The sequence below is a fragment of the Neolamprologus brichardi genome, chromosome 12 (assembly GCF_056152115.1).
Source record: "Neolamprologus brichardi isolate AB-2024 chromosome 12, ASM5615211v1, whole genome shotgun sequence".
Classification (NCBI taxonomy): Eukaryota; Metazoa; Chordata; class Actinopteri; order Cichliformes; family Cichlidae; genus Neolamprologus; species Neolamprologus brichardi.
The window spans coordinates 34,951,803-34,973,060 of record NC_142115.1 but is presented as its reverse complement, the minus strand read 5'-3'; positions in this window follow the sequence as shown (position 1 = coordinate 34,973,060).

Below are 21,258 nucleotides of genomic sequence, written 5' to 3'. Positions count from 1 at the left end.
TTTTGGGAATCACTTTGCTGCGGCCTTCAGTCCAAAAGCAGTGGACCGACATGCTAGACAGCACTCTCTACCATCATTACTGAAACACTAAATGGGGGAATTGTTTTGTGTGTGTGTGGTGGGGGGGTGGACGAATTATCAAGGTGCTTTTTCTTTAAATTTCCCACCCATCTGGATATTAAGCACTAAGGCTACGTTCACACTGCAGGTCTTGATGCTCAATTCTGATTTTTTGATCAAATCCGATTTTTTTGTCTGCTCGTTCACACTACAAATAAAATGCGACAGCAAACGCGCTGTAGTGTGAACGCTCAAAGCGGCCCGCATGCGCAAAAGAAGACGTCACACACAACGCGCTCTGTTTAGACCCAGAGCAAACAGTATTGTTTGACTGATGGCCCTTAATATAAAGACTTCGGACTTTACGTTTCCCAATTTTTGCTTTAAGTTATTTTGTTATTTACATAATAATGTAAATAACCTAATAATGATCCTTATTGCTGTTTTAGAGGAGCGGTGCTTCAAAGGATAGTTTCAGATTTCTGTCAAAGTCTGCAGATTATGCAGTACAAATAAAATGTTCACGTTTCTCCAACGTTGTCTTCCCAGCAGTTTCACCGGATGGCCAGGAAGCGTTCACGATGTCTTATCGGGCACTTCTCCAGCGCTGATAATCGGTGTCTGTCTTGTGTCAGTGACGTAAAAGACGGATTTAATGCGACTTGACCGTTCAAACAGCAGTCGCTTTCTAAAACATCGGATATGTATCGGATTCAGTACCACATACGAAAGTGACCCAGATCAGATTTGAAAATATCGGATTTGTGCTGTTCACACTGTCACACCATGATCGGATATGGGTCGCATAGGGTCAAAAAAATCGGATTTGATGCGCTTTCGCCTGCAGTGTAAACGTAGCCTAATTTACCATCAATCCACCATGCAAACATACCCAGGGTCTATGCTCTCGTCTTTTGTGACTGATCCGCCACTCCTACACAAGTTCATTTCATTGTTTTCTTGTTTTTGTGTGAATTCTGCAGGTTTGGGGGAAAGCAAAAGTAAAAACTATAGTGTGATATTAACTGAAAGCTAACTGTAATTCTAATACATGGGAAAATAACCTAAATGTCACCTTGATTGGAATCACCCTCAGTCACCATCTACCAGCACAACCCTACCGCATATCTAGATGTGATCATTTTTAAAAAGCCTGCAGCCTTCAATGTCCACACACATGCAGAGAAACATACACACACTGACAATCCCAAAGATAATTATCTGCACCACTTGCATACTGTTCTCATGATTAGGTGTCAAAGTTCAGTAGCAGATAATGACTGTCACCACACATCATTACCTGCCTGTACAATTTGTGCTTAGTTGGGAATCGGCACACTCGGGCCTAACATATTTAGAAATGTCAATCACATTGAACTAGCAGGGAAGCGGGAACCAAATGTAAACACAGGGAGTATTTTTTGACACCTCACATAAGGGCGCAAGGCAAATTAGTCAGGAAATGACGCCGTAAATATGGAGTCTATCCCACTGCTTAATTTAGCTAAATATGCTAAGGTCTTCTTAATTATAACCACAGCAATTTCCATCACGGCTGCTGCTAGTTTAACTGCAGCATCTTGCAAATCACTAAATTGCAAACTTTTCTTTTTCCAAACAAGCCTGCAACTATGTTGATGTCTATAATTAACATATTTTTTTCTAATCTGACAGAAATTCTTGGACAACAACCAGAAGCCCTTGTAGCTGCCTAAGTAAAAATATAGAAAGTCTTTTTCTACATATCCCATCTGCCTCGGTATCCATCATGTGAATATGTGACTTCTTTAATGGTTTTGGATAGATTGAATTAGATGGATGCAAACATGTACGGTGTGAGAGAGCTACTCAAAGCCTAAAAATGGAAAAAACTATTCTATTAGATATACTTTGTATTCTTAGGAGTTTATTCTGTCTGATGCTGCGCTAGATACTGAGAAAAACACAAGGCAGTAAAGCATAAACGGTCATATCTCCCTATGTTTTTCTTTGCGTTTAGCAGATTACATATTTACAGGACATGAGTGATAAGTTAAACACAGAGTGTTTTTGTTTATAGCATGTTGGGCCACCACTTTCAAATGGTTTTGGACAACATTAGAATTTTTGCTACTGCTATGCTAGCATGTTGAGACAGAAGTTACCTTATTTAGAGAGGGTTTCATGCTAAGTTGTTAGCAGTGTTGGGGAGTAACGGAATACATGTACCGCCGTTACGTATCTAAAATACAAAATATGAGTAACTGTATTCCGTTACAGTTACCGTTTAAAAAGGTGGTATTTAGAATACAGTTACTTTGTTGAAATAAATGGATTACACGGCGGTACTTCCCTGTTTCATATTGTGGCGGGGCAGGACTGTTTGGGTTTTGTTTGACAGCTACGTTCTGTTGTTCCAGGCGGCAGCGTTACGGTTGCCATGGTTACAGGGTGACGCTCTCTCTCTGCGTGTTTCCTGGGTGAGAGAGGCCTTTTTGTTGTTGTTGTGCTAAGCTAATAGGCAGAATGCTACAGGTATAGCTCTAAAGAATGTAGCATCATAGGCAGTGTAGTCCGTGCTGCAGGGAGAATGGACTGCCATACACGTTATGTGTCTGTGAGCGAGGGAGGGAGAAAAAGGAAAAGTACGAGCTGTCATCGAGCAGAAACGGGAGCTGGAAGCATGTAAATATAATAATAACCACTGCAGCCAAGAAGTGTGCCAGTTGTAAGTAAGCTATTAAGACTTGACTTTACACCGTGTTCGTGTTTTCCTCCAAAAACAATAAGTTCTGTTGGAGGAGCCTTTCAATGCCTCTCTCTGTCTCTCGCTAGCAAAGTTGACCCAGACAACAAAGTAAAGCTAGTTTTCGGCTACGAGCCTGACACAGAACCCACCGTATTAGTCAGAGGTCCCTTTACTACGGTTCGGAGCCGCGGACCTTCAGTAACAGTAATAAATCACAGCAATAGTACATTCATGTAGTTGTAAACAGCATGATAATATATTAAGTAATCCAAAGTATTCAGAATACGTTACTCTCATTGAGTAACGTAACGGAATACGTTACAGAATACATTTTGGGGCATGTATTCTGTAATCTGTAATGGAATACATTTTAAAAGTAACCTTCCCAACACTGGTTGTTAGCTAAGGCTTTTAAGAAAATGTAATGGATTACACGTTGCTCGTTAGTTTTCTTAAAAATGTTCCATATGTCACATTAGTCTGTTATCAAGACGAAACAGAAGCCAGGTGGACTTCGTCCATCTGTGCCACAACAATGAGTTCTCTTTCAGTATCACTTAGATCATTTCCTGTCACCATCTTAATTCAAAATAATCTCGTCTTCTTGCCTTTTTCTAAATACATGTCACACAACATGATAAAACTGCATCATCGCACCATGCAGTGCTCCTGTGTGGAAGCATCTGCATTGTTGTTTATCCTGGGTTTTCTTTTAATTAGTCACCCGTCTGTGAAAGCTGTTCATTCATGCAGTTCTGCTCTGCATGGCAGGGTAACTTTAAATGAAGCAAATAAGAAAACTCTGCAACTCTGAGGTGTGGAGAGAAAAAATGCGACTGTAGGTGAGGCTGCACCCGCACACACCCAGTTCAGTTGACACATCTCAAAAGAACCCATTAGAGGCCCACTGTATAAAATGAAGATGGACTACTGTAAGTGACAACGTGAATCATGGGGGCATATAAAGCAGCCTCTCAGCCGAATGCTAATGATTAATGAGGCACGTGGGTAAACCTAGCTGCACATTGCTTCTTCTCCCACGTGCAGTTGCCATCTGCAATAAAATGTTCTCTTAAAGTTTGAAAAGTTTAAAAAAAATCTGGATTGTAGATCTTTAAACCAGCAATCCATGGCTGACAACTATAGAGGCGTTTTGAGACTCATAAAAGGAAGACAGCTTTGGGGTGCTGTAATATTTATTTATTTATTTAAAGAACCTTGAGGTGCATATTGAGTCTCTTCATCTTGGCTGAATCCCCAAAGAGTTCCTAGTTTTTATGGTGTAAGTCACACATAGTGTGTTTTCAAGCCTCTTACCAACACTTCAGATTAGCAGGCCTGCAGTTCACACATTTTAGTTCTTGGCCTGTTAGGATCCTCAGAAACATGGTCCTTTGGACATGGTCACACTGCCAACAGATGGTGAGAGCATCTTTAGGCTTAGCGGATGGAGAATGACAGCAGATAGCTGAGTGTTTTGCTTAAAGAGACCCTTCCCCAGAAACATGAAACTCTTCAGGTCAGTGAATGAAATGTATGTTCCCCTGAGGCATAATTACTGTCAGATTTCAAACCTGTGTGACCGTTCGTGGATGTTGTGGGGATGCGACTTTCATCAAGTTACTTAAATGCATAAATGTGACGACGAAGATGATGCCTTATGATGTTAAAAGCATTGATTGACAAACTGTTTTGCAGCATGTTATGTTATGTCAAGTCTAAAGATTTTCTGTTGTGGGGTCAAAGGTTAACAGTTTTTTGGTAAAATAAGAACACATAATGCTACTGTGCTTTCGTGGATTAAACTGCCTCTGCTTTAAATGAATAATATTCTAGTTCTCATCAGTGATGCAACATTTAGCACAATGTATCAGTTTTGTCTTTGTTGATTTAAAAAAAAAAATCAATTTAATTAAAATTTTAGTAAGTAGTACCAAATCACAACAAAGCAAAGACCCTACAATTATACTGATAAAGTATAGAAACCCCCAACAATCACATGACCCCTATGAGCAAGTGCTTTGGAGACTGTGGGAAGGAAAAACTCCCTTTTAACAGGAAGAAACCACTGACAGAACCACACTCACGGAGCGGCGACCCAGGGGACAGGACAAAGACACAGAGTGAGGATTTTTATTATATTGTTACATTATATGCTTCAATTGATATCAAGTTTTCTTCATTGAGATCCAGATCTCTTTTTCAGTGGCCCTATAACAGTATATAACAGACACATAATACAAACACATTATGCATGTTCATGTAGAATATGGAAAATGCCAAATTAGCCCTCCTGCTAGTAAACACTGCTGTGTGATACAACCAAAATCAGAATCCTTAGTCAGAATGATTATCTATTGTCATCATATTTAGATTTAAAAACATTTTTATTTAGATTTGTGTAGAGTGTGTCTCATAAAAGTGAGACAGGCTTTTTAAACAATAACTCAAATGGTCAAATATCATGTGCGCTCTGTTTAATCTTCAGTTCCTGATCACGTTACCTCTGAACAATGCTCATGTGCAAAGGAAACAAGCAGGAGACGAGCATCTCCTTGAGTCGTAGCGTCCCACAATATGTCTAATGAGGCATCAGGATAAAGTAGTTTGTTGTCTCGCGTAACCAGATGGATGTAGGCCGTGATTAAAACCAATTAACTCTCCCCCAGATCTAAATAACTTTTCTGTCATTAATGCACATATTTTACACCTCATTAGAGGCACCATGATTGGAGGTGGAAAAAAACGAAAAAGAAAGGAGAGGGGGGGGGGAAAGAGGGAGTCATTTGCATTTTAGAGTCACAATATGCTTAGGAAGGGAAAACAGGATATTCATGCAGTGAGGAGAGAGAAAGTGAGATGATGGAAAGTGGCTTTAAAACAGTCCAGGCCACATCTGTGTGTGCTGAACAAGCTTCAGGAGGTGACACATGACTTCTTCTAATTAACTGGAAGATTTTTTTTCTTTTTGGGGGGAGCTGTTGAAAACCGAATGGCCGCTGCAGTCATCACCCTTCTCCCTCCCTTTCCCTTTGCTGAAATGTGCATCGTGGGGTGAAACGGGCAAGATGTTAACTAATTTTATTTTTAATCTTCCCTTTTGCCGCCGAGCGTGTCGTTCGGGCATCACGTCTTCTGAAATTTCCTCGCCTCTTTCATGGAAACATATTGGGGCAGAATTCGCCAGCTGTCGGCCTCCTCTCCCTTCTGCTGCCATTATCCTCAGGCCCCACCCCGCCTTATGGCCGGCCAGCCTGCCAGGAACGGGGCCCGTCCAAAATCAAAAGGTGGCTCTTTTCAATTCAGGCCATCATCATACGTCCCCCAAACTGGAACCCCACCCCTCACCCTCATCCACCCCCACCCATCCACCACCCGCGTGTACCACGTGTCTATCTTTGTTCCCACAATGCATATCCTACACAAGGCAGAGCTTTGGCTCTCTAACTCGTGATAATGCCTCTCGTGTGACCGTATGCCAACCTTTCCATTCCCCCGCCCTCCCCTCCTTCCACTATACACTTCCTCAACCAACCTCATCACCCCTCAGCATGTTCTTCCGTGTATAGGGATGCACACAAGTTATAGAAGATGATTTCACAAGCAAACCCCTCCTGCGTGCACTTCCCTGACCTTTAGTGTGTTTCATTTTTTATTCACACAAATCAAGAATTTGCTGTCATTACAAAGAAGATTATTTTTAATACACAAGATTAGTTTAAAAGTGTGCGACTAGTGTCATTATTTACTAGTCACAAAGTCTTTCTTGTATTGTCTTCTCCTTTTGAGTCTGTGTGGGTGTATGGGTAAAGATGTCATCAGTGCCAAGGAAGTAAATCAGTGATTCTGTTTGTTTGACTTTTGGAAAAAATAGATGCATTGGCATTAAAGTTTTATCACAGGAGGGGGTTGGACAAACCAAAGCTCTTTTAAAAGGAAGACTCGCCACTCCTGATTATCTAAAACTGCATGTATATGATAGTGCAATTGCTTAACCCTTTAAGACCTACCATAGAACCAAGTCAGCCAGAGCTTATATTATATTTTTACATGTTGTAGTGCCATTTTTGGGAGCATTTCAAGCTGATATACATCAATACAACCATTATAGCCCAAATTTTAATAATATGTCTGCATTAAGTGCATAGTAATTACATAAATTGCAAAAAAGTGCAATAAACTACAAAAAAATTGAAAATCGTTTTTGTTTTTTTAACATATATTTCTAGTTAGAGAAATTTAAGAGGCTTATCCCTCAAAACTGTAAATACAAAAAAGTTGCACAAAATAGTTTCCCACCACAGGAAATTTATTTTGAGTGTCTTCATAGTTTTATTTTTGAAATACACCAATTTTTATATACTGCAGGAATAATGAAAATAAATATTATAATGCAAATTTGCAAAATAGCAGCATATGCATCAAAATAAACTATTTCCAGCAGTGCAATATGAGTCCTAAGCATCCCAGAAACGACACAGAAAGTCAGAAAGTCAAACATAACTTTTAAAAACACCAGTATAGGCTCATAAGGCCCTGATGGTAAAAAACTACATTTCCGCAAATGACGTCACTTCCAGTTTCAGGCAGGTCATGGCGGTTCACACTGACGTCTATTCCAAGTAGGAATTGTTACAAACAGCTGATCGGATCGGCAAAGCGTGTTTCTGGAATATTATGTTTTTGTTGCTGCAAGCGCTTTTTATGCAGTTTTTGCAAAGCTATATGTGGAAGGAAACTGTGACCTAGGACAAGCTGATGGCATAAGATGTAAGTACAACTCCTCTGGTTTCATGTGCAAAAAAAAAATATTGTGCTAGCTTACGTGGTTGCAGAGCTACCGGGATTTAAAAATAGTTACGCAAATAGTTATGCCTGCTCCGACTGGCTTTAAAGGGTTAAAGTACTTAGAGACTAGTTTTTAAAGCTGGGGATCAAACCACCATTGCACATGACCCCATGTCACCTCCTGCTTGTGGTAGGCCCACAGGAGGAAGTTTTGAGTGTTTCGTAAGGTGGTTCTGACAACCTCCTTCTGACAGGAGGCCGTGGGGAAAGATCTATCTCTCAGCTGGCTTGGGAATACATCGTTGTACCTCTAGATGAGTTGGGGATGGCTGGGAAAGGTAGGTCTGGGCTGCTCTGCTTAGGATGCTGCCCCCGCAAAAGCAAACCCAGGTAAGCAGTAAAAATGTTCAAATGTCCTTCTGGATCCAGGGAATCAATTCAGCCATGCTGTGAAAGTTTTGTTGTTTGCCTTGGTGCAGATACCTGGGCGCAAACTGTGTTTGTTACAAATTGTAGTCCTAGTAAGTACTTCCTAAACACGATTTATTCATATGTTCTTCATTTAGTTTCTGGTTGTGGTACTTGATGGATATTACTGCCCATAATAAGTAGCCAGTTGTAAAAGACTAACAAAAAAAGAAGTACATTATATTTTTATTAGTTGGACACTCAGTGCGCTCTTCAGGGCTATAAAGATTTCTTAAAATGGTGTTAGTCAAACATTTATCCAATTTACATACAAACAAATCATTATAGCAAATTGATTAAAATTTCCTATTTTGTGAATTAATGTAAAAAACCAAAAACACACTGAATAATCAGGCTGTGCGCTAGTCTGAATTTGCTCTCAGTTATTAAGTCTTTATTATTAATGTAATATGTACCAGTCCTGCAGTGGATTCTGTTAATATCTCACTCGCATTAAGCGAGTCTGTCTCTTGTGCAGCTTGTCCAGTGGATTATCTAAGGATGAGTTACTTCCTCTGCCCTCAGGCTCTATGTCATATGCTGTTTTAGGACCTGGGGGACTGAGGGGCCCGTCCCTGTTGTTTTCTAATGGAATATAGTTTCCACTGAGACCTTTGAGATGACGGTATGCAGTGCTGCCACTCGTCACAATCAGGCCTTGTCTTGAATTCAGAAAGCCTTGTCAGAATGAGAGAGAAAGAGAGTTTGATTTGGAAAGTGTTTGTCATAAACAGGGTTTTAAAACTTCCAGAGGTTGCTAAGGTGACTCGGAGTACTTTAGTGTGCCATGAGTTAAGGTTGTCTGTAGACATCGTGATGTCAAACACTGGCTCAGCAGTACCATAAACTGTACAGATGCATAGCAAAAATACAGAAACATTTTAATAAGTGATAAGTAGGAGACTAATAAATTACTAGAATTTCACTCATCAAAACTGTGCAAACCTTTTGGATGGTTTATACCACACGGTAAGTCAAGTTTTACCCCACACACTGTTAGTAAGGGCGACATTAGCCACAGACTAAAACCTTTCTTTTTTTACAAGGGTTTTGGTCTGTGGATAATGTCGCCCTTACTATACTTGGGCATTTTAACATAGGAGCCCTGTTTTAACTATAGATCCCCCTTCTGTTTAAAAGGCCTGCAGAGGGTGAAAAAACAAGTTGGATTATATAAAAGTATCAGAAACTGCACAAAACACTTGCTTGATGAACATATGGTCTCAGGCTACGTCCACACTAATGCATTTTCGTTTGAAAATGTATCGTTTTATCTCCATTTTGGCGTCACTGAGACTGAAAACGCTGAAGGAAAACACAGTGTTTTGGAAACGCTCTCGAAAACGCATACATTTAAAAACTGTGCTTTCATGTCGCAGTGTGGACAGCAAAGACTGAGACTTTTCGAAAACGATGACACATTTTAGTCATGTGTTGCAGTCATGTGACCAATTAAACTAAGATAGCGGAGGGCATTATACAGCAGTTGTTTTGTTTGCTCTCAATTTTGACAGCCCTATTAAAGATTAATATCAGTCTGTACATGCTCCAGATAGCTTTTCTTGAAATTCGTTAACTCTGTCTCGCTTTTGCATCTTTGTACTTTTGTGTTACTCGCAGCAACAACTCCACCTCATTGTGAGTCCATTCCTTTTCCTCAACATTTTGCCGCAACATTCCAAAGAGCCCGGAAAGTAAATATACGACAGGCAGAAATGAGGCAGGCCGAATTATCTTGTGTTTCACGCATGCGCAGTACTGGAACATAAGCGTTTTTGGCCGTTTCAATGTGGACGCACAACTCTGTGAAAACGAATGAAAATGCTAGTGTGGACGCGGAGCTTTTGCAGACGAAAATGCCGTTTTCAAATCTATCCGGGCCAGTGTGGACGTACCCTCAATCAGTAGTTTACAGTTTTATCAGAATCAGTGGAGTGTTAATTTGGTCACTGGCTTCTAATTCAGATCTTTGTCCCTGATGTCTGATTTCAAAACATCTAGAAGACAACCTAACGCCAAGTCTTCAAACATAACTTTGCATACCAAAAAATGGCCTCTCAGAAGCTACAGTGCATTGATCATATGTATACAGTTTGACCAGTAAATCTAAAGTAACATTTAAATTAATTTAAATTACAAATTTCAGATAAAGGCACAAAATAATGCATACTGAGCTGGTGCTTCAGTAGGGGTCAGTCAATTGGTGAGTTTTTGCTGCAGCTTTGGCTTGTCTCTCCCGGGGCCAGAGCGATCTGGTGTGGTTGGAACGAGGGAGCATGGCTGGCATTTCCTCATTAGGATATTCGTTAGCCTCATTTTGGTGCTGTCACAGCCAATCTATGTTACAGCTCTCCACCCAGACCTCCATCGTTTCAAACAGGAGAAAGACCGGGTAAGAGAACACATCTAAATATCTCAATAAACACTCTCTCCTCTGTTCAACAACTCTCAGCTCATTAGTAATGTGAGGAATTGTAAAAGGAGGCTCAGGTGTTTTTGGTAGATGGAGACAGACACCAAGAAAGCAAACACAACATTTATATTTATTACTGATTTGCATGAATCCTTTACAGTATCAGAAATTATTAGCACAGTCACTGTAAGACGAGCTATTTCTTATGGTAAAAGTGAGAGGATGTTAGAAGCAGGTTATTACCTGCTCCTGATTTTAAATAAAAAATAAATCAAACTGTAGGAGAATATTTTGTAAAACCATAATGTAAAATAATAAATTACATATAAGCCGTGTTTTTTAGACTATTATTTTATTGATTTGTATTTATTTATCCTTACATTTCCAAAAGTATGGTTCTATTGTAGATTTAATATTGTTAAAAAAAAAAAAAAACTAATTGCATGGTTAACTCTGATGTACAGCAATGGCTCTGTTTGAGAAATTTACCATATTTAAGGTGACATTATTAATCTTAGGGCTCTGTCTGGGTCATTCAGTCAGCTATGTGTGTGTATATGTGTCACAAACCAAATGTTATGCTCAGACTATTTATTATTTTCCTTGTGTACCAGCGTTAATTCAGTCTAACGAAAGTGCTCATTAGTTCTAATAAATCCTGTGACTTTGCCTTGTTCCACTGGAGCCTGACCTTTCTCCGTGCACTGCCCGTAAAATCTCCTGCTAGGATTTTCACTGTTTGATGCCTCCGTTAATTGGGAATGATTTGAGCTTTTTCTTCTGCTTTTGTCGCCAGTCGAATTCAGCATGGAGCTAATGGCAAATGTCACTGTGAATTGGCTCCTACATTAGCGGGGAGAGAACGCAGTTTTCCTCCCCCCCCCACCTCCCAACGATATATGTACATCACTAAAATGGACCTTTGGTTTGCCATCATCCTCATTAATAGGGGGCTTCCTTGAAAGGGAGCAAAGCAACAGTTGTGGGCATCATGTGGAAGCATCAGAAACAACAGGATTATTTCAACCTCACTACCTCTTGTCATTAGCCTGTGCCCCCCACATCTTAAACAGCGCTAATGAACAACAACGATTTGCCAAGGAAAAAAAATGGCGAGCCAAAGATTAGAAGGACACAGGACGATCAGATCTAATTATGTTTGTATACCTCAAACAGAATGGCATTTGGCTGAAAGGTCAAGAGAAATCCCCAGTCTTAATCTACCAAACCTGTGGCTTCTAGCCCTTTTCTATATCGGCTAATAGCAGCTAGCAATAAATAAAGCTGAAACTTAACTCCTGAGAGACTGAGGCAGAACTTTGCCCAGAGGATTCGTTCATCGAGTAAAGTTTGGTCCCATACTAAATGCACTTTGAAGTGCAGGGCTGGATGTGATTTCCCTTGACAAAAGTAGATCAAGGAAAATCTTCCAAGTAAAATTTCATTAAAGTTGGTAAGGAGATGTCATTTGCATAAAGAAAAAACCTGACGAATTTAGTAGGGGTGCAACAATACTCGTATCAATATTGAACCGTTCAATACAGTGCTTTCAGTTCGGTTCATGTATCGAACAATACAACATTTTTTATTTATTTTATCAACTTTTCTTCTGACGGTGCTGTCTGTGTTGAGCGCTCAGTGGATCTGCGTTCGACTACTCCGCCTAGGCTGCACTGTCGAGTGCAGATCCACTGAGCGCAGCGCAAGCTAGCAAGACAGAAGCTAAGCTCGTTGCAACATGGCAAATTGAACCTCCCCCACCCTCATTCAGATCTGGCGTTTGGAACTATTTTGGTTTTCATGTGAAGTATGACCCTGAAGGTAAGCGCGTCATGGACAAAAGTAAAACAGTATGTTGGATGTGCCACGCAATGCTCAATTGGTTGGAACTAGTGCGTTAGTGCAGTTAGCTTGTTAACTTGTTTGACACCGTCCAGCCCCACGCACAGGGCGATCCGCGGTAGCTCGTTAACGGAGATTTGCCGCGTTATGGCGTTAATGTCATTTTACTGAGATTTACTCTGACAGCACTAGTGGGAACACAACGAATATGACTGCACATTTACTCTGACATCATCCTAGTGCAAAGACAAGTGGAAGCAGACAAAAACAACAAGCACGCATGCTACACACTTTACCCGAGTCATTTAGACAGCCGTTAGCACATGAGTCTCCTTATGGGGACCTGATATGTTTAATATGCTGCTGAGAATATAGCCCAGAAGAAGCATATAGTAAAGCTTTTATTTTGGAAAGAGACATTTCTCTGTAATAAGCTCTCTTTTCCAAAGATGAGTGATTTCACGATCAGATAGATTTATTTTTTTATTACTTTGTTGTTTCAGCAACATTAAATTTAAAAACTGTACTTTTGAGTTAAAATATATATGTATAATTTTAATAAATGACAAATTAAAAAGGCATGAACATTTTTTTGTATCAAAAAAATATCGAACCGTGACACCAAAGTATCGAACTGAACCGTGAATTTTGTGTATCGTTGCACCCCTAGAATTCTTCTAGTTTAGGGTTTGCAAAGTTTTTGGTTCAAATTTCGCAACAGGTGTGTGTTGGTCCTGCTGACATTGATATATTTGGGGAAGTGTATGTGCGGCACAACATCAGGATGCACAACTTGTAATCTGTGATAGTGCTGGTGAGGGGGTAAAATAATCCCAAAGCACCTGGCTAGTTTAACTAGCATGTCAGCTTAGATGTTGTCATTATTTGCTGTCATATGGTGCGTTGTTCTATACTACTTCACAGTGAGAATCATCAGAATCTCCATCACTCTCTGTGTCTAAACAGCAACCTCAGAGAGAAAAAATGCAAAAATATACAACAAGAAATTGCCAAAAATTGCAGTTCCTCTAATGACCACTTGAGGACTCCAGGAGTCCCAGATCCCCAGAGAGTGCCATGTTAAAACACAACACGTGCTTACAACCTGATACGTCAATGAATAGTTTCCTCTATCATTGGTAATGGGATGATTTTATTTAAAAAGTCCTCCATTTGGATACTAGAGTTAAAGGTGGGGAATTAATTTATTAGTGGAGGCCAAACCTCCACTACGACGAGTCAGCAAACTGGATGTATTCAACAATTACACATTTCAAGTTAATTATTTTCCATAATAAATTACTCATGTGATGCAACATTAAACTAACAAAATTAAAATAAAGTAAATGAATAATGTGATGACTCAGTCACCAACATCTTTGGCCAATCAGCATACCCTAAGCTAGTTCTTCTTTATTAACTTAGTCCTACATGTTTATGACACTCCACAGTCATAAAGCTAAGTAAATCGGACATGTATATAGTTTATGTATATTTAGTTTATCTAGAAATCAATTATCTGTGTTCAGCACTGAACCACACTTGCAGAAGAAACTCTTTTCCTCACATTGCAGACTTCTAACTTTATTCGTCAACTCAGCCAAATAATGTGCTTATGTCCTTATCTCTGTACTCACTTACTCGCTCAAATTGTATTTTGTTAACAAACATGAAAAATAGCAGGCGTCAGATTGCAGCCATTCATTGACACTCGCACCCTTGAGACTGTGTCCTTTCAGTTGATATTGCCTTCCGTCCCAGCGGATCTATTTGGAGATTGAGGATGGGGACGGGCCATTTTGAAAATGCTATATTCACCCATCATGTGCTAAAAACATAGTCTGTCATAAAACTGATTATATTTTTTGCTGTTAATGTGCATTGTGGGGAGAAAAAGGACGGCAGCCAGGGAGATGGAGGGGATGAGGAGGGAATGATAGGGAGAACCTTGATTAAAGTAAGATGCATGCGCCTCTATGAATCAGAAAATATAAATCACGAGTCAATGTAGCAGTGTGAATCTCAGCAGGCAGCGAGTAAACAGCCCATTAGATTTAACTGAGCATCATCACGCTCCAACCTAACTCTCTTCGCTCACTTTTTGCAAAAGCTCTCTTTTCTGCGCCTCGTGATTCCTTAATGCTTCAGCAAACTGACTCTCTGCTTGACTTCAATAAATATGCAACGCTAAATATGTTGCAGTATACGTCCTCGAGTTTCCTCGGGGAGAGAAAAAATGTGTTTGTCGGCATTGTAAGTAAGTGCAGTCTGACAAACTGCGCTGTGACCGAGTTCCTCCCTGCGTTGGGTGTCTCTTTGGTGCCTTGTCTCCTGTAGCATGATTCACCAGAGCAATAACGGGGCAGTTAGGCGTGCTCTGGTTTCTGCTTTTGCCCGCATCATCATCATCGCGGATGGACTTTGTCGTTTCCACTGCACATTGAGCATTAGGGCAGCAAAGGTCCGTTTCAGGCACAGCAGCAGCTGGACGATAGCAGATGCACTTCTCGAAAAAGAGAAGCAAGCGTAAGACGTGTGGCAGAAATATGGGGGAATGGGGCAAGAACATATCACAAGGGCGCGGCTTCATCTCTGCTGCTTGTCTCGTCTCGTCGAGCGTATGTGCCGTCCTTTGCTTCTTACAGGCAGCAGCTGAGCCAGTCGCACTGGGGTCTGTGCACTCCCCACTCCACTCAGCCTGGCGTCCGCCAGCTCGGGGGCTGACATTTCCAGAGGTGCTAAGTCACTCAGCATCTTGTTACTCCCTCTGACAAGTCGAGCTGCATCATAGCGAGTGCCAGCGGACTTGAGCTGAGGCCAGGAGGAGAGGCCTCTTTCACACAAGTCACTGATCTTCCCTGCTGGAGGTGCTGAGATCTCAAGGTGTTTACAGAAGATCGGGCGAGGTGTCAATCATGCTTTTGGCCTGGCACGCTACCCCTGGTGCCAGTCAGGTGTGAGGAGTAGTGTGAGGTCGAGGCAGGGGATTGGTTGATGGAAGGGAAGGGCATCACAGTGACAGCTCCGCGGTGTCAGCGGTCAGATTGCCCAAAACCAAACTTCATGGCGGATTTTCTTGGGTGCAGTGGTCGAGAGTGACACAAGTTCCCCACCCGGAGGTAAAAATAGAGCTTGATTCACTTGTCATTTTGCACCGAGTGCAGTCGCAACACACCATGAAGGAGTCCGGGATCATCTGCTCATTCGGCCTGTCAGCTGGAGAGTTATTGGAGGGTTTAGAGAAAAGGTCACTCTGCTGCTGAACTGACTGTTCACTCTTTCAGTAAAAGAGAGATGTACAGAGGAGTAATTAGGCCATGGGTCTGCTTCACCACAGCTGCAATTTCCACTTATTTCCCCTGAAAAGTGACTTTGAAACTCACGTTTAACTTGTTTTCACAGCCATCCAACAATATGTAGAGGAGATGCCAGGTGGAAAGAAATCAGGCTTTGTTGTAGTTCAGTTTCAAAGACTGAATGTCTTTACTTATGCAGGAAAAATGTTTAATGAATTGACAGATATTGCCTCAGGGAAGCTTAATATGTATTCAAGCTCTTTTACAGAAAAAAACACACCAAATCCCCCCAGTTTTTAAAAATTTCAGATGAAATATTTCAGTCTTTTCCAAACTAGTCAACTTCATTTGTTCCGGCGTTTCACTACATTGGAGACACAATCCAAGCGAAATGATGTACTCTCCTGCTTCGAATCCAACGTTTGAGCAAAGCAACTCAAAAATGGGGCCATCAAATTACATCTGTTAATTCCTTTGAAGTCTCTCAGACAACGAGGGGAGGCAGAGAACCACCTTTCTATTATGCATGTGTTGCCATTACCCAGTGAAGAGTTTGGCCTGACAAGGTGGCGTCTCCCATCATGAATTAATCACCCTGCACTATTCATCAGAGGTGACTTTGAAATTTTGAGCATTTTTAAATCACAGACTGATTTTTTTCGAGGGGGGAGGATATAATTTATTCAACTTGAGGTTTATGCAGTACATAATCAGCCATTCCTTGGTGTCTAATTGCCAATATGTACCTCTGAAGGATTCAATACACTGCAAGAAGATTAAGAGGAAAAAAGAAAGACGGTTCAAAAGAGTTGGAAGTCAAATGAAAATGTCCATTTGCAGTCTCCTGTGAATTTATTGAGTGGGTTCTGAGTGTTTAACTTTCATTCTGATAATAGTACGGGTGTTTCGCAGATTACTTTGTGCCAGTGTTCTTTTTATTGAAAGCAATTGGTGCGCAGCACAACCGAGGCCTGTCTGATATGCCTTACTCTCAAATTAATCTATTGGAAAAGAGGAATATTTAACTATCAACTCTAATTGTAACATGTTTCACAAGGCTGATAGCAGTGCATGTGGTGTGGACTGCTAATTAAGACAGCAGACAAAGGAGGATGCAAAATATAAAAAACTGCAAGTAGAGAAAGGGATATAGCAGTAGTGCACAGAATAAGAGGTCATTCTAAGATCTAAAAATAATAAATATTTGCTGTATTTACTGACGGTTCTGTATATTTATGTCCATTATAAGCAGGGGTGCACATACGTGGTCCGCAGGTGCCCATTCGCTGTCAAAATAAAAGACGCGCACCAGATAAGAAGTTGCAACGCGTGTTTGCGTACATAAGATTTTCTCGAGGAGGACAGACATTTGTTTAGAACTCTTAAAGATGTCAAGAAGCAAACAAACAAGCTCCTTTAAGCAATTACTTTGGTGTTCCTCCACCTCCAAAGAAATGTCAGAAGGAGTCCGAACCGCAAAAGAAGCGCGTATTCTCGGAAAAGTGGTTGCAGGAGGTGAGCTGGCTTCAAACAAATGATGAACGCACAGAGATGTGGTGCAGAATATGCCGTGAAAATCCCACTCTAGCGGACAAAATAGTGCCTTTTATATGTACACAAACGCGCGTTGCAACTTCTTATCTGGTGCCCGTCTTTTATTTTGACAGCGAATGCGCACCTACGGACCACTTATGCGCACCCCTGGTTATAAGTCTCTCTGGCTATAAATGTTTCCTTTGGTTAGTCCTTGGTTTGTCTAAACCATTTTTAACAGCGTGAATCTTGTTTATTTTGTTTAAATGCTTGGTCCTTAAACTGAATCGTTGCACCATTTGTGTTTTCCTACCATGAGCATGTCCGAGCATTTCTGAAATAACAGACAGCATTTCATTTAAACAGATTCAAGGAAATCTACATTTAAAGGCAGCTGAGCTTGAGCTAACACCAGCATCTAGAGGGTGAAGTTTCATTTTCATCTGAGACCACTTTAATAGTCCTTTTCACCCAAGTTTGTTCTGTTCAATTTGATGTTGCAGCTCTTCACAGTAAGGCTCTTCTCAGAGTTCTTTATACTGTAAGGTAAAAGATGCTGCAATATTAGAGAACGAACCCCAATTATCAAATGACCTTTTATGAGCGTCATTTGGAATGAAAGAGAAGGAAGAACTTGTTTTACAGGATGATGAGTGAGGTGATGATAGTTCACTGAGTTGCTGAGTTCACTGTCCTCAAAGGCATCCACACTCACCAGATCTCAGTCTCAGTCTATTAGTTTAGTCTTTTGGGATGTAGTGGAATGGCAGATTCACATCATTGATCATTGACTGCAACAACTGTGTGAGGCTGTCAACATGGACCAACATTTGGACCTTGTTGAATCTATGAATCTATAAAAAGGGGGGTTCAACCCAACACCAACAAGGTCTAGCCAATAAGGTGGCTGGTAAGTGTATGCTAATGGATTAGCCTCGTTGCTAAAAAGCCCTGGGAGATACTTGCTGTGTTGGGTGAACTTTTACACATAACTGCAGACAGTTTCCAAATCTTTGACTCTACCAGAGTAGCTCTGCTTCATTTACAGTTTAAAATGTGAAAATGTGTGATGTGCACCCCCATTTAAAGAAATGACATCAAGCCTGCAAGTATAAATTATTTACTCGTACGCGTAACAGTCAGATGATAAACTGCCAACTTGTCAAAGCAGCAAACTTTTTTATCTGCTTTTTAGTGTTCGACTGTTATCAGACTGATCAACAGATCCTAAAACGTTTGTAATCTGAAACTTGGGACCAAACTTGTGGTACATGAGGATGATTTTGGGAGGATTTCTTTAAACAGGCCTGTGACACCCTCTGTCCTCTGTTGGTTGGCAGATATTCAGGTGTTTTTTCATCTTTTCTCTGTTTTGTGCACTGTTTTCTTTTCTTACCTCCTCTCCGTTGCTCCTCCCTCTTTCTCCCCCTCTCTTCTCTCAGTCTCTGAGAGAGGTTCAGTTTGGGGAGAGGATGTGGGGAACAGCTGGGCCCCATCACTTCTCATTGTGGGCCTGGGAGAGACGTAGCTGACAGAGTGATGCACAGAGCCTGTCCTTGCTAATGACTGCGCCATTCTCCATCATTATCACCATCATTAGGAAATTAGGGGGACAGAAGGTATTTACTGTAAACCTGCCACCTCCCAAGGAGAGATAAATAGAAACTGATAAATGCAATCGTGTGATGCTGCCTGTCTATTAACCTTCCCATTTTCCAGCTCCAGCATATGCACATTTAACAATCATTAATATTCTCTAATTGGGCCAGATTTTAGTGAGGAAAATACTCTTCGTATTTTTGGTAACGGAGTGATGCTGCATCAAAATGTGACTCTCAGAGGTGAGTTAACAGTACATAATGTCGCTGGGACATTTTTCTAGCTCACCTGCACATCCCAAACTCCTAAGCTGCACAGACATTGTTACTGCAATTAAGTTACAAATGAAATAGCAAAGTATCTATACTTTAGAAGCACATTTTCTTATATGCAACTTGCTGGATATGTAGTTTGTACCAAGATGCCATTTTTGACCGTTTAAGCTCCACTGTGACAGACTGTAGGCTAACTGACATCTTGCTAACTGCTTGGCAGCCCTGCAAAAGCTGATTGTTCGGTGTTTGACTGTGTTACAGCTGGATAACAGCGGGACACTGCTGGCGTCAAGGACACACACAAACACACCCACAGAAATCACACATGCATCCACTTGTCGTAGGTTTAAGGGAAACATTAGCCTGCTCAGCAAATATCTTCAGCATGTATGTTCGACACGGGCGCCTATGAAGTACACACAGACTCACTAAGCTGGGGGCAAGGAGACTCTGTACATTGTCTGATAAAGAAGGCTTTCAAAACTGTTTAGCTTTCATGTTTTCAGAGTGATGTGTAATCGTTTTACCTTCTGGACAGCAGAAGGGTGTTTAGTTGGACAGTGCCACTTAGTTTCACAGCACAGCTAATTTGATTGTGTTCTTCTGTTACACTGTCAGCACTCTAATAGCCAACATTTAGAAATTCAATATTTTAATAAACTTCAAGTGTTTATTTTGCTGCTGACAAACAACAGCAGTTTAATTAAAAGCAGTGACTGACTGATTTCAATGAAATGTGATAAAACTTTGTAGGAGTGTAGAGCGGAGTCATGTTAACAATCCACCAAACCCTTCAAGGTCAACTCAGTGACTTACTGGTTGAAAATGGACAAAAATGCCTTAGAAGCCATGACTCTTACAATGTGTATGTATTGTCAACATATAGAAGGGACTGTGTGAAGATTTAAAATATCATGTCATGTTTGACCTCTGACCTGTCCTTCAAGGTCTATAGATTGATCTGAAGGTCTAAGTCTATCTATTTTTACATCTGTTTCTTACCACCATTGTTTTTATTGACAACATGTAGGCAACATACAGGGAATAATATATGGGAATTCTTAATATCACATTACTGTGGACCCTAACTTTCATAAAACGTATTTTATCATGAAAAAAGTTTAAATGTTATTGTCGTTGTTTGGGAAATTTGACCTTTAACCCCACTCTTATATTTTTAAAGCTGCCTTTCTTTCAAGTTGACCCCAAAATGTGTTACGGCTTTAAAGAATGTATTGTCAAGAGAAAGGGAATGAGTGGCCTAGTTAGTTAGAAATGTAGTCTAGTATAATATTAAATGTTAAAATGTATTAATATTATTTACAAATCAATAACTATTATCCATTTTTGCGCCTACATAACAAAAATCTTTCCACTTGTTTTTATTGTACTGCATACTTCTTAGAGTACATTTAAAAACACAGGAGTGTTATTGAAAATCACTTTTTTCAGAAGTATAGGAGACTAGGTTGGGCACTGTCAGCTGCCAGTAATTTTGTGTAATGACTCCTTAACCCTTTAAGACCTACCATAGAACCAAGTCCACCAGAGCTTATATTATATTTTTACATGTTGTGGAGCCATTTTTGGGAGCATTTCAAGTTGCTATACATCAATACAACCATTATAGCCCAGATTTTAATAATATGTCTGCATTAAGAGCATAGTAATTACATAAATTGCAAAAAAGTGCAATAAACTACAAACAAATTGAAAATCGTTTTTGTTTTTTTAACATATATTTCTAGTTAAAGAAATTTAAGAGGCTTATCCCTCAAAACTGTAAATACAAAAAAGTTGCACAAAATAGTTTCCCACCACAGGAAATTTATTTTGAGTGTCTTCATAGTTTTATTTTTGAAATACACCAATTTTTATATACTGCAGGAAAAACAAAAATAAATATTATACTGCAAATTTGCAAAAAAAACAGCATATGCATCAAAATAAACTATTTCCAGAAGTGCAATATGAGTCCTAAGCATCCCAGAAACGACACAGAAAGTCATAAAGTCAAAGATAACTTTTAAAAACACCAGTATAGGCTCATGAGGCCCTGATGGTAAAAAACTACATTTCCGCGAAAATGATCACTTCCTGTTTCGGGCAGGTTCATGGCGGACATGCGAAAGTTCGCGCTGACGTCTATTCCAGCAGGTGAACAGGTAAATTGTTATGTTAATCTCAAGATTCCTGGTTGGAAGCTTGCAGTCTGCTGTTTAAGGAGTTGCATGTAAAGATTGTCACACTGTAACA